Source organism: Mus musculus, chromosome 12, assembly GCF_000001635.26.
Source record: "Mus musculus strain C57BL/6J chromosome 12, GRCm38.p6 C57BL/6J".
Classification (NCBI taxonomy): Eukaryota; Metazoa; Chordata; class Mammalia; order Rodentia; family Muridae; genus Mus; species Mus musculus.
Genome location: NC_000078.6, coordinates 18,325,653 through 18,339,424, shown reverse-complemented (window position 1 = coordinate 18,339,424; position 13,772 = coordinate 18,325,653). Strand labels below are relative to the sequence as shown.

General features: G+C 47.0%; 1 pseudogene; it reads right to left on the bottom strand.

Annotated features, from left to right (window-relative positions):
- Nucleotides 1-223: 223 nt before the first annotated feature.
- On the bottom strand, nucleotides 224-6,552 carry Gm7093 (annotated as a pseudogene).
- Nucleotides 6,553-13,772: the final 7,220 nt, after the last annotated feature.

The window sequence follows — 13,772 nt, the reverse complement described above, 5'->3', positions numbered from 1 at the left end:
GCTTATCTACTGTCCATCTTCTTCATTTTCACAAAGTCAGCTGGGATCATAGACTAAATCAGCTGGTCTATGTAGAATACTGAAAAGTCCTGTCTGGTGTCCTTAAGGGTCTCCAGGCCCTCTGTGGGCAGGGAAGGAGCCCTACAGCCGAGAACACTTGAAACCTTGGAAGCAACCAGCCTGGACTGGATGGGAGGGACATCTATTGGGTCAGAAAGAGGAGGGAGCTGCATCCAGCCAGACCAGGTGAGTTTGATGTGCTGTCTGGACCCAGGTCCCTAGAGAGCAGGAGAAATCACAGAGAAAACCACTTTTGCAAGCAAAGCTGAAGATGGCAGGTCAAGCCTGTGTTTCTCACAACTGTGTAAAAGCCCATTCCCCTCAGAACTGGCTAACACTACTGGGATCACACTGCAGCAACCGGACAATGGATGGGTCCCTCTTGGCACCTTTGTTGAATTCTTCCAGGGACATTTTGCCTGAGGAATGGAAGAGGGAGACTTAGGATTAACCAGTTTTCTGGTTAAAGTCTGGAACCCTCTGTAAAATCGACAATGTCCAGTCTCCTCTCTCTCTGTCTCTCTGTCTCTCTGTCTCTCTGTCTCTCTGTCTCTCTGTCTCTGTCTCTCTGTCTCTGTCTCTCTGTCTCTGTCTCTCTCTCTCAAAGTCTGGAACCCTCTGGAAAATGGACAATGTCCAGTCTCCTCTCTCTCTCTCTCTGTCTCTCTCTATGTCTCTCTGTCTCTCTCTCACACACACACACAAACACACACACAGACACAGACACACAGACACACAGACACACAGACACACACACACACACACACACACACACACACCACACATATATTGGGACATATGCCATTTTGAGGCACACAAGTGGTCAGAGGACAACTTGTAAGAGCTGGTTCTCCTTTCAAGGTGTAGGTCATGGGGATTGAGCATTAGTCATGAGGTTAGGTTTGGTAATGAACTCTGGGGCCTGAAGTAAGCTGATAGCCCCACCTAGAGGCCTGGAGAGCCACCACGATCTGGGGCAGCTGGGGAGAAAGGACAAATTATGGCTGCAGGTCAAATTACATTTCTGTTACTGTGATAAAAATCCCCTGACTAAAAGCAACTTAAGGGAGGAAGTTTTCTTTGGTTTACTTCTAGGTTACAATTCATCACTTCAGGAAGTCAAGGCTTTAAAACCTCACAGGGCAGAGAGAATAGAGGTATGAGCACCTGGCTCATAATGAGACTCTGCACTTTTTTCTGATGCTCTTCTCTTCCCTTTATTACACTGCTCAGACCCCCTGTCTAGAGAATAGTAATGGGGTTTCCCACATCAATTAACCAATAACACAACCCCCAACAGGCATGCTCATAGACTGCCATGATCTAGATGGATGGTTCTCAGCCTTCCTAATGCTGTGACCCTTTGATAGAGTTCCTTGTGTTGTAGTGACCCTCAACCAAAAGATTATTTTCACTGCTACTTCATAACCATAATTACACTGTTGTTATGAATCTGAATATGAAAATTTGTGTTTTCTGTTGGTCTTATGCCACCTCTGGGAAAAGTTCATTTGATCCCCCAAAGGGGTTGGAACCCAAAGGTTGAGAACCACTGATTTAGATAATTCTTCAGTAAGATTCTTCTGAGCTGAGCACTGGTGGCACACATCTTTATTCCCAGTACTCAGGAGGCAGACTAGTGGATCTCTGAGTTTGAAGCCAACATGGTCTAAACAGCAAGTTCCAGGACAGCCAGTGCTACATAGAGAAACCTTGTCTCTAAAAAAACAAACCAACAAGCAAAAAAGACTCCTCTAGAGCTGGAAGATGGCTCAGCAGTTAAGAGCAGTTGCTGCTTTTTCAGAGGGTCCTGGGTAAAGTCCCCAGCATCCATAGGGCGATTCCCAATCATTTGTAACTCCAGTTCCAGGACCACTCAGTGCCCTTTTCTGGCCTCTAACATATCATACAAACATACATTCAGCTAAACGCTCATGTAGAAAATAAATACTAAATCTAAAATAAAAAAAAATTAAAAAGAAATGACTTCTGAGATGATTCTAAACTGAGTCAAGTTGACATTAAAACTATCACAGCGCCCCCTAGTGTAGACTCTTGCCAGCTTCAGGTGTTGAGAGCTATCCACCTTTCCTGTCCTATTCTTGTTCTATTCTGTACCAGTTTCTCTGACAGCCCAGACTTCTCATCTCTTGAGTGCTAGCAAGTGGCCCCTGGCTTACAGGGTAGAGTATGTGCTCAATGGCCTCCATCGTGAGACACAAACAATTGGACAAGTGCACAGTGGGTACGCGGTCTCCACTCTAAAACTGGTGAAGTTCCTGGCTTTGACAATCAGAAACAATGGCCTTCCATGTTAAGTGTGCCACCAACATAGTGCTACTTTAGACTCATACCCACACAAGTGGGCTTATCCCCATTTCACGGACAAGAAAGGCAGGCCTGGGAAGTGGGCATCCTCAGTTTGGTCTGTTGGAACACAAGCCTCCATGTCAGAGTACACAAGAGAGTAAAGAACACTTTAGAAAATGGCTGAAAGGCAGCACCAGGCAAGAGGCTGCATTGCTTTGTGTGCAGACATGTTTTGAAAAGCATTTCCTTGCTGCCTGGAAAGCTTTTGCTGTCTACAGTTCCACAGGAGCCTTGAGTCCCGCTGAGCCCTGTCCTCAGCTCATCTGCACAGAGCACTGGAGGCTGTTCACTGCTTTTTCCTGTACATTAGCTTACATTCAATCTCAGTGGGACCCAGGGAGCCTTTCATGCTTTAATGCTGCATTTCCTGTTGGAACAAAACCCAACCAGTCTTGGCTCTACAAAGCCACAGACTGGCAGAATCAACTCATCATGCAGCTACCTCACCCTTGCTGAGGTCCTGTGAGAAACTCAGCCAAGGCACAGCAGGACCTCTCACCACCTCACCTCCTCCTGAGACCTGCCGCTTTGCAGCTGTGGTAGGACCTCAGAGTCCTAGGTACGATGAGGCTCAGTGGCTTCTATGTTTGATGAGCTCCATGAGTATCCGGGGTGCCTCACATCCCAGGATGATGGCCTGGATGGCCTCTCAGAATCTCAAGACTCAACACCCCTTGATTCAGTGTCTCACCTCTCAGCCACCAGTGTGACCTTCCTCCCCTCTGCATATATACTTGTGGAAATAGTAAAACCACTTTTTCTGTCAACATGTGTGCTAGCTAATTTTATGTCAGCATGATACAAGTTATAGTTATCAGGAAAGAGTGAGCCTCAGTTGCGAAAATGTCTGTATAAAATGTCTGCATATATATTTGGTATGAACTACATTCCAGAATTGAATGGCTCACCAGTGACCCTTATCTGGAGGCTTGGAGATCCTTATCTGGATCTTGGCATGGAGATCTTGAGCCATAATGACTATGGATTCCAGAAGATTGAATCTCCGAGTTTAAGGAACACACCTTTAATCTGAGCTATACCTTCTGCTGGAGACAATATAAGGACTTTGGAAGAAGGGAGTCTAGCTCTTGCTGCTTCACCTGCTTGCTATATGAGACTGAGTAACTGCTAGATCCTTGGACTTCCATTCACAGCTGTGACTGAACAATTGTTGGGAATTGGGCTGCCGACTGTAAGTCATCAATAAATTCCTTTACTATCTAGAGACTATCCATAAGTTCTGTGATTCTAGAGAACCCTGACTAATACGGTGTTCTTCTTCTTCTTCTTCTTCTTCTTCTTCTTCTTCTTCTTCTTCTTCTTCTTCTTCTTCTTCTTCTTCTTCTTCTTCTCTCTCTCTCTCTCTCTCTCTCTCTCTCTCTCTCTCTCTCTCTCTCTCTCTGTGTCCCTGTCTCTCAACCTCCCTCCCTCTCTCCCTCCTTTCCTCCCTTTTGTTTTGTTTATTGAAACAGGGTTTCTCTGTGTAACAGCCCTGGCTGTCCTAGAACTCCCTTTTTTAACCAGGTTAGCCTTGAACTCACAGAGAGCCTCCTGTCTCCTATAAGCTCTGATTAAAGACATGTGCCACCATGCCTGACCAGGGGGTATATACTTAACTAGTGATTGATGGAGCAGAGCCCAGCCCAGTGTAGGTGGTACAACCCTGAGCTAGTGATCCTGAGTTCTATAAGGAAGCTGGCTGAGCAAGCCATGGGAAGCAAGTCAGTAATTATCAACCCTTTCATGGTCTCTGTATCAGCTCCTGCCTTCAGGTTCCTGCCCTGTTTGAGTCCTGCCCTCATTGCTTTTGATGATGAACTGTTATATGGAAACTGTGAGTGAATAAACCCTTTCCTCCACAAGTTGCTTGTGGCCATGGTGTGTCATCAGAGCAATGGAACCCTAACTCAGACAACAGGGACGAAGCCTACAGCTCAGAGGGTCTACTGACAATGCCCATGGTTATAGAGCCCTAGGAAGGGTGCAGGATGCAGGCTAGGTGTACCTGACCCTGAATTCTAGTCTCCCTCCCTCAACCAGAGCTGAATGAAGTGGGGTAGAAAAGGGCAGGCCTGCATAGGGCAGAGGGTGTATCTGAAACACTTCTGTGCCATCAACAGTTTCACAGGCTCATTTACTTCCCTCTCCCCACCCCCACTCCCTCTCCCAATCCCCTCCTTTCTCCCCACACTCTCACTTCTGCCATGTTTCCTACCTTCATTATTTGTGTTCATCTGCATGAAGATCTTGTCTGTTCGCTTCTAGGGCATGCACTCGTCCTCAGACATCTTCATCATGGAGGACACCATCTTGTAGATGGCCTGCAAAGGGGCATCTGTGAGTGTGCTCTGGAGGATGGAGGGTGGGTTATGGTCCTCACTCAGCTAACCAAGGAGCATGGACAGGGCAGAGTCAGGACCCTTCTCTCATCAGAACAAGTCTCACAGACAAGGTGCTGGGCAAAGGGAGCCAGGAAAGTTTAAGTGATGTTCAAGAGCACAGGATACAGCTGGGGTGTGGAAGAATGGAGGGCTCCTTGGTTTGGAGTAGAGGGGAGGTTGTGGGGCAAAGCGTCTGTCTGAAAGGAAGATCTTTGGTGGGGAGCTGGTAAATCCTGGAGGGAAGATCAAAGGGGAAATACATCGAGCCCTGCCTACCCATGGGTCCTGAATCTGCAGATTCAACAAATTACAGGTGGGAAATAGTCTAGAAAATGAAATTGGAGGTACACAGACAGTTTCTTCTTATTTCCCAAATAATACAAATTATTATTAACATCTATAGCCATTGTATTAGGCACTGTATATAACTACTTTACTTATTTTTTGGATGTATGTAATTATTTATTTGAGAGAGATGATCTCAGGTAGAATTCAGAGGACAACTTGTGGAAGCTTGTTCTCTTTTCCTACCATGTGGTACAACCACATGGGATCGAACCCAGGCTGCCAGGCTTGGTAAGAAGCACCTTTACCCACAGAGTCAGCTCACTGGACCAAATACAGAGATGGTTTAGAGCATGGAGCAGGAAGGATGCAGGGTGCACATAAGCATTGCTCCTGTGAAGAACTGACTGCTGACTCATCCATTACTGTGTCGTTCTGATTTCTATAGGAAGTCCTACAGACAGCTAATGTGTGTGTATGCTATACATGTGTGTGCAGGTGAACACCCACCTGTGCAGAGGCCAAACAGGAATCCCGGTGTTCACAATATTCCCTTTTCTCTCTCACTGAACCCCGCTGGGTCTTACCATTGTAGCTAGGATGCCTGCTCAGCAAGCTTCTGGGACTCACTTGTCCCCTAGTTCTAGGGTTTCGGTCATGCTCAGCCACTCCTGGCATTTCCATGGGTGTTGGGATCAGATCAGGTCCTCATGCTGGGTATCAAGTGTTCTTCCCCACTGTGCCACTTTCCCAGTTCTTGCTTTGAAAATTCTTAATCACCTATCTGAGCCTCAGATCTCATTAGAGGTTTTTTGTTTTGTTTTGTTTTTAAAAAAACAAAAAAGACCTGTTTTATAGAACTGTGTGAATAAACCTGATGGATGAGCTCAGCTGGGGCCTGATGTCCAGCAAGCAATCGATAGATGCTTGGCTTTTATCGTTACTCTCTGCAAAGACAGGCAGTCCTTGAGTACACCAGGTAGCAAGTGGGCAGAGGAATGACCTGGTGTATGGGGCCGGGGATGGGGGTCCTGGATCCCTGCACTCCCCATGCTCCAGGCCCTGTCAAGTGCAGGTACCTGCACTAACTCCAGAATTTCACTGCAGCTGATGTAGCCGTTATTGCTGTCTAGGTCAGACATGCTGAAGGCTCACTTGACCTTCTGTTCCAGCTTGTCCTGAGAGGTCATGCTAAGAGCAATGATGAACACTCAGAAGTCGATGGTGCTGTCACTGTTGGTGTCAAAGATGTGGAAGACATGTTCAGCAAACTTGGAGGTGTCTCTGTAGGGGAAGAAGTTGGCCTAGATCTTGAAATTGTCCATGGTCAGGTGGGCAGTGGGACAGTATTGAGGAAGCGCTTGTACCACTCCTGAAGCTCATGGTCGATGAACTCCCTGTGTTTCTGCAGGTCCTGCAGCACCTCAGGACCCAGATTGCTGTTCTGCTTGCCCATGGCATCTGGCATTGGAGAAAAAACCTGCAAGGCCAAGACACAAGGTGAGCTGTGGGTACCTGAAACCCCAAGTCTGGCTTCCTATCACACCCTACCACCATCCTGGCTAAGCAGTATCCTCTGTATGTTCAGTGTCATCCATTACAGCAGTGGTTCTCAGCCTTCCTAAAGCTGCAACCCCTTAAAACAGTGCCTCATGTTGTGGTGAACTCCCAGCTATAAAGTCATTTTCATTGCTACTTCATAACTGTAATTTTGCTTTGGTTATGAATCATATTGTAAATAAGTGATATGCAGGAGGGTCTTAGGTGACTCCCTGTGAAAGGGTCATTTGATCCTCAAAGGTGTTATGATAACACAGGTTGAGATCTTCTGGGACAGAGGAACTCTAGACCATGATAGTGCAAGCTCTGACTTTTAGCATTTCCAGGATGGCTCACCTCAGGAGGTACAAAATGGTTCTATATAACATGGCAAAACCCAGAACACTCTAGGAAAGACAGAAAGAATATCTTTTTATGGCTAAATACAGTTTACTTGGAGCATGCATGCAGAATCGTGGTATAAAGGGACAGGGAGAGACAACCTAAAATCAGTGGAATGAAGCGTTGTCAAATGTCCTGTAAGGGTTAAACAAGAAGCAGGATCGAGACAAACCCCTCAGCTCATCAGCTTGGGGCAAAGGGGTCTCATGGATCCAATCCTGACTCCTCGCTTTGAACAGCTAGTTTTTTTCTCGTGGGGGACTCGGTGTGTGTGTTTGTTTCCTTGTCACAGATACATTTTCTGATGCTGCGTAGTAAATAAATCTTGCCTGTGTAGGTGGATGCTAGTGGTTCACATTCCTACCTAACACAGCTAGGGTAAATTTAGAACTAGGTTGACACCCATCCTGAGTGGACTCAGGGATGATTCCAGAGAACAGGAACATGGCTTTGGCCCTTCAAAGTTCAACTTCATTTATCAGCAACCCTAATTTTATAAATGACATTTAAAAACACCATTCTTACCCAGATTTCTGGGTTAATCTGGGTAAGTAGGGTTTCATGGGGACCTAGGTATTAAAGCTTTGAAGCATGTTGACAGGGGGCTTCTAGATCCCCCAAGACCTCCCTGTCCCCCTCCATACAATACTGGGAGAAGTTACCAGCACATGCCATGCTGTTTTAACCCTAGAAGAGACACCTGGGAACCTTAAAGTGCTGCCCCACTCTTTATTATGCCTATGAGATATTGTTCTGCCAGGGAGATCTAGAATTGCATCAATTGTCGGTAAATGTCGATGTGAATGTTACATCTGAAACAGCCCCCTTGGAAATTCAGGACTGTGCTTCATTGGCCAGCACACCCCACTGCAGTCTCCCACAAGGCCCAAGTGTGTGATCCTGCAGTGATTGGTCACTCGACATTAATGCTCGTTCACTTCCCTACCTCAATTTTGGTTTCTTTCCTTCACAGAATCACACCTGCAATAGCTCTGTTATTTTTGAAATGTGTAGAAGAACTAGTGTGGGTGAGTCTCCTCTACCCAAGTCCCAAAGGAAACCACTCTGAACTGCTCAGAGCCTTATGAATTCTAAGCACTAGGTGCTAGGTCCTGTTAAGGTAGATGAGACATGCACTCAGTATTATCTGCTACCGCCTCTGTCTTCTTCACCTCTTTCCCAGGCTGTTAACGTTCTATGTACATATTTTATTTACTTCTCTACATGACTAGGAGATATTTAAAGTTCCTTGTCCAACACAGACATATGGCAGCTTGATATTGCCTTTCAAAGCACACATTTACTTATCTAAACATGTTCTCCCCTGTACAAACAACCAATTCAAATGTCCACAGCATCTTGATTAGAAATAACCATCAACTGAGCTAGCCTGGTGCCACACATCTATAACTCCAGAACTGGAGGGTGGGGGCAGGATTATCAGGAGTTCAAGGTCATCTAAGACTATATAGCAATTCAGGGCTAGCCTGGGCTACACTAGACCCTGTCTCCAAAAAATTATATTAAAAGAAAGAGAACAAGCAGGCAAGTAGTGGTGCATGCCTTTAACTCTAGCACTCATTGACAGAAGCAGATAGATAGGAATTCAAGGAAGGCTAGCCTGGGCTACAGAGCAAGTTCTAGGATAGCCAAGACAACACAAAGACCCCCTCCCCCCCCCTCTCTCTCTCTCACACACACACACACACACACACACACATGGGGTGGGGAAGGGAGAGAGAGAGAGAGATATCTACCAATGGAAGAAGATCTTGCACAAGGGCACGTGATGAGAGCTGCCATCTTTGAGAAAAGGTCAGGTGGCTTTGTCTGTGGAGGCCTCCTCTGGAAGAACTTACAGAAAATGGTAAAGTTGAGTGAAGAGGGGAATTGGCTGGATGGTCAGGGACCTTGTAGGCCCTTTTGTTGTGTTTTCCTTTGTAATTTTATTTGTTTATTTGTTTTCTGAGATAGGGTCTCATGTAGCTCAGGCTGGCTTCAAACTTACTATGTAGCTGAGGACGACCTGCACCCTTACCTTCCTGCCTCCCCTGTCTAGCAGTCACCACTGTGATCCACCGGGCTTGGATCATTTGCAGTTTTAAGATGTTGAAATGTGGAGGCAGAGGCAGGCGGATTTCTGAGTTCAAGGCCAGCCTGGTCTACAAAATGAGTTCCAGGACAGCCAGGGCTACACAGAGAAACCCTGTCTCGAACCCCCCTCCCCCCAAAAAAAAGATGTTGAAATGTGTCCATGTGTTCATTTCCTTTTTTTCTCCTTCAATGCTTTAATAATATGTACTTATATAGTATGTTACAAATGTTTTTCTTGTTATATAATACATTGTGTGTGTGCCTGGTACCTGCTGAGGCCTGAATAGTATGTCAGATCCCTGGAACTGGAGTTACAGAAGTTGTGAGCCACCATGTGGGTGTAGGGAACAAGACTGAACTAAGGTCCTCTGCAAGAACAGCAAGATCCCTCTCTCCAGGATCCCAGTCCCCTTAGATTTTATTTTCTACTCAAAGAAGAAGCATCCCCAAATCACAGTGTCCCAGCCTCAATCTCTTGACTGGTGGCATGTCTAAGAACCTCTGAGTTGATAGAACACTATAGGCTAAGCCCTGTCTGGGAGGGGCTTCAGGAACAAGAAATAGAGACAGAGCCTTGGAGCTGGCACACAGCTCCAGTCCCAGCAGTCAGAGGCAGCCAGATAACTTTGAGCTCCATGCCAGCCTGGTCTACAGAGAGAGAAGCCTGTCTTGAAAACAACAACAACAACAAAAAACAAGTCCAAAAAAGGCAGAACTATGGTCCTGGAGGGCCTGCATAGAGGGGCACAGGCTCTCTCAAGACCCCCCAGTGATGGCTGACTGCCAGATCCTCTGTTTTCTTGCTTCACGAACTTCCTATATCACAGCCTTGCTTCTACCAAGGTTACTGTCCTCTTTCCTTATCACCTACAGCCTGGGCTTCAGCCTCGAGTCAGCCAACCTCTTCCTGCCTCACTGGACATTGAGCTTGACAGGGTGGCCAGTGCTGGCCAGAAGTACCACAAGAAGCTAGCTACATCCAGCTCTGAACAGAAGCCCACAATACCAACTTCTGCATCCACAGAGTCTGCCCTAAGAGGACAAATGTGACTGCTGGTGGCTGAGGGGTCACCACAGGCCTAGGATAAGCATACAGATGAAGAGCTAGCTGCTCTCAATGGAGCCCACTACCCAGGGCTCTAATCCAAATCCCAACACATAGTAAGAGCATATCATGAATCTTTGGGAAGGGATAGAAATGCTCTAATTTTACGATGGCCCAAGAGCCTCAGTAATAATGACTGTGTGGACTTCACCTTAGCATCTCTCCCTTCCACAATCATAGTAGCATGTGGCTGGGAGCATGAAGCTGGCTTATGTTACAGGCATACACCTCAAGTTTTACACTGCAACAGTCAGGGTCTATGTGGGTTATGTGTTGGAGGAGCAAGCCATGGGAGGAGGAGCGAACTGTGGGAGTCTTATCGGGCTACAGAAAGGACAGTGTGGAATGGTAAGGTTTGTTTGTTTTTTGTTTGTTTGTTGTTTTTCTAGGCCCAGCAGAAGGAGTTGACACAGGCAATGGAGAGAAAAGAATAGGACAGAAGCTGGCCATGAAACCCTGACAGAAGCACATCTGTGTGCCAGCATGTTGCTTTACCCTACCAGGCTGATGGGACCCAGTTTCTAGCATAGAGTTCCTTGAGAATTCAGAGCCAAGGGCAGTGATGGGTTTCCTTCCCACATCTTTAAGCTGATGAGCCAGACTCTGAGGGCAATAGAGCTTGTGGCCGGGTGGGGGTGGGGTGATCATTCATAGGTTCCAGTGTTTCAGTTCTGCCTACCTCCAGCTGATCCTAACCTCTTACTCTGCCCAGTTCCTTCGGCCTGCCATCTTGGGTTCACATCAGTCCTCTAGACTCACTTGGCCATTTTCCTGGTGTGCCTTAGTCAGGGTTTCTATTCCTGCACAAACATCATGACCAAGAAGCAAGTTGGGGAGGAAAGGGTTTATTCAGCTTACACTTCTACATTGCTGTTGATCACCAAAGGATGTCAGGACTGGAATTCAAGCAGGTCAGGAAGCAGGAGCTAATGCAGAAGACATGGAGGGATGTTACTTACTGGCTTGCTTCCCCTGGCTTGCTCAGCCTGCTCTTTTATAGAACCAAGACTACCAGCTCAGGGATGGCACCACCCACAAGGGGCCCTTCCCCCTCGATCACTTATTGAGAAAATGCCCCACAGCTGGATATCATGGAGGCATTTCCTCACCTGAAACTCCTTTCTCTGTGATAATTCCAGGTTGTGTCAAATTAACACAAAACCAGCCAGTGCTTAAGGGAAGAGGAAATCGGAAGAGTACGTCTCTGTCCCCAGAGTCACCTCACTTTAGAACTGGCTTCTCAGTCAGAAGAATGCCAGTGGCATGCCCTGTTTCCTTCCTTCATAGCAGCTGAGAGAACCAGCTGAGGTATGTCTGTGTGGGGCTCAAAAGCACGTGCAAGGCTGCCATTCATCTCCCCCAGCCTCCAGCCTCCTGCAGGATCCGTGCCCTCCCACATGATGGCTACCTCCTGCTCACTCTATGCTCCCTGTCTCAAGGTGACTACATGCCAGCCTTCTGCCAGCCTTCTCAGACTCTACAATGAACATGGCAACTGCTGTGGCACTTCCCAACAGCAGGCACTGTGAGCTAGGAACGTTGTTAAGGAGTCTACAGAGAACTTAGTTCATAGTTGGTACCTGACGCACAAGGATTAGTGTTCCTGTCTTATTAGAGGAAGAGGAAAAAAAGAGAGGTGCAGGAGATTAGGTGACTTGCTTAAAGTCACACAGCCATCTTGGACCATGTTTTCCTTCATACTAAAACATACCTGCTTTATCTATGTGAGTCTCCTACCTCCCATCCCATCTCATGGTGTCCATGACATTCTCTGTGCCGAGCAACTGCCACGTTGGGGAGTTTGACTGTATCCACTTGTAAACAGATCATCCTACCTGGGTGTATGGACCATTTACACCCCCTTGTGGCAGGTATGGGGATTAACAAGATTTTCACTTGAGTACCTAGCCACTCCATACCTTATAACAGTTACATGAAAGTCTGTCCCTGATGCACAGCTGGCCTTGGGGAGAGCTAGAGTGCATAGACTGGTGACCTAGTCAGAGTTCCTACTGCTGTGATGAAAAATCATGACCAAAGTAACTTGCAGAGGAAAGGGTTTACTTGGCTTATCCATTGATATCACTGGTCATCATAGAAGGAATTCAGGGCAGGAACTCAAGCAGGGCAGGAACCCGGAGACAGGAGATGATGCAGAGGCCACAGAGGGGTGGTGCTTACTGGCTTGTTCCTCCTGGCTTGCCCAGCCTACTTTCTTATAGAGCCCAGGATCACCACGCCAGGGATGGCCCCATCCACCATGGGCTGGGCTCTCTCCTATCAATAGCTTATTAGGAAAAGAGCTTACAGCTGCTTCTTAAGAAGGCATTTTCTCAATTGAGGTTTACTCATTTCAGTGGACTCTAGCTTAGTTGAAATAAAGTGAGCCAGGACATCTGGGAAGACTAGGGGCAGGGCTCCGTCATCCATATGGCTATGGAGAAGAACTGGTTCCTACAGGATAAAGGCTTTCTATGTGTAGCCTATTGGGTGAGGAGCACCCACACTACTGCAAACACCTCCACCTTATGTTCTCCAAGGAAGCTCAATAAACTCATTGGCTTTACAGAATGAACTTCGGCAAATCTTGTTTCCGTTTGACATTGAGACCTTAGGGGGAACTGTACCATTTTGTCTCCCTGAGAGGAGGGATTTTAGTACTGCATGTGTTTAGTTAGTCTCACTAACTTCAGAGATACCCTGCCACTTGGACTCTCATTTGGAGGCTTGTACGGATGGAGTAGGGGCAAGGTGAGGAGGCACAACAGTGACAGAAGCTACAGAAGCAAAAAAGATACCAACAGTGGGTCTTCTGTTGTGTCTTGAGGGGCATCAAGAAAGAACAAGAGAAGGGCTCTTTGCACAGGAGTTTTCCAACTTTGGTGGTGGTTTTTCTCAGCTCTTGACCCCACCTTTTTCTAGTCTGGGTAACAACCACCTATACTTGCTTCCAACCTAACCCCTGTGCCCAATTCTCTAGCCAGGGTTCTTTCTGGAATGTCCGAATCTTTTCCTCAGCTCTCCCTGCCCCTTCCCACAGGTAATCTCCACAGCCTTGCTGAGTCTCCTACTCAGGTGCTCCATCACTGAAGCTAAGGAACATCACTGAGGCTAAGGAACACCTGGCTGCAGCTTCTTCAGTCTCTGAGGTTGTTAGGAGCGCCCTCTCTGGGCCAGGTCAGAAGCGCAGCACCCAAGGCTTTGGTGACCCTATAGCCCGTGGTTCCCGGAATTGATGTGTCTGGGACCATGGACGTCTCTCCATCCAGTTCTGAGGGGACTTGTGCTAGCAATACACGTTGCAGGACAAACTCAGTTTGCAGTGGGTGGGGCACTGACAGCCCAGAATTGAGGAAGAGTGCTGTTCTCAGCCGGATCATTTCCATTTTTATTGGTGTCTTCTGATCTCAGGAATAAAACTAAACGTCTTGCTTTGAACCCAACCTTGCAAAAAAAAATCGGTAATCAGGCTCAATACACACAAACAAGTAAAGCAGGGGCTTCAGATATTCCGAGCTAGAGAGAAGCTGTGTTCC